The following is a 1,201-nucleotide window of genomic DNA, read 5'->3' as shown; positions in this document are numbered from 1 at the left end:
TAGATTGAGTGTCTGGGAGTGAGGGCAATCAGGAGACTAGCATCTGGGTGGTAGCAACGAGGAGTAGTGCCCAAGAGCCTAGGCTCTGCAGTCAGTCAGTGGTGCCCGGCTTCACATACCAACTCTGCTCCTCCACTTCTCACCTATCAAATGGGGATCACACCTCTCAACGCAGTGAAATGTACATGAAGTGACATGGTTCAGAAAATGACCCTCATCTACTGCCTCCTGATGTGAATCCCAGGCACTGATTAAACTTACAGCCTCTGGATTCTTCTTACTAAGAAATGGGTCGAACAGAAGAAATAATCCTGAGAATTACTAGAGATTTTTTTTTTTTTTTTTTAAGAAAAACATGATCCCTTTAATTGAAAAGAATTAAAAGCTCTGGCCACGAGACAGAACTTTTATTGACTGGATATCTCATAGACCCCACAGGACACAAGTGACCCCAGAATTCGGAGTTTATTCAAAGGATCAAGAGAATGGAGGGATGGAGATCTGGAAAGCATGTTTCTTCTTCTTGAATTCAGATGCCTCTTGACAGGGGAAGAGGCAGGATTGAAGTTGGAATTGTGAGCACACAAGCCTAGGTCCTCAAGTGTACTTTTGTGGATGTGGGGAAGAGGCAGGATTGGAGTTGGAATGTGAGCACACAAGCCTAGGTCCTCAAGTGTACTTTTGTGGATGTTAGCATCACTCAGATTTGCCTAGGGCAAGAAAAGAAATGGAGGAAGAAGAGAGAATGGGGAGAGAAGAGAGAGGGAGAAAAAAAGAAGAGATCAGGGATGGGGGAAGCAAAGGCTGGGAGGGAGAACCAGGGGAATGTAAGGATAAAAAAAAAAGAAGTCAGATTAAAGGAGCCAGTGATGTTCCAGGAGAATCCAAGGCGAGAGCTGCAAGTCCTTCAGCATCTGCACCAGGATACCTTCATCTTTACCTTCCATCATCTCCTGAGCATACATTTGTTCCAACTATAAAACTTCCAAGCATCCCCCTTTATCCTTTCCAGAAACCATTGACTGATACTGTGGTTAGACTGGCTATGGCTATCCATCAGACTTAGGAAAACACAGGAGCCCCTGCTGCCTTATGATTTGCGTGTCATTGAATCCAGGGAAATGGCCACATGGGAATCTTTTTTCCAAACCTGTCTCATACTTCCCAAACAGCCTGTTCAGAAAGTTCTTTTTTTTTTTTT

This window comes from Mastomys coucha, unplaced genomic scaffold (assembly GCF_008632895.1).
Source record: "Mastomys coucha isolate ucsf_1 unplaced genomic scaffold, UCSF_Mcou_1 pScaffold20, whole genome shotgun sequence".
Lineage (NCBI taxonomy): Eukaryota > Metazoa > Chordata > Mammalia > Rodentia > Muridae > Mastomys > Mastomys coucha.
Note: the sequence above shows the minus strand (reverse complement) of the source record.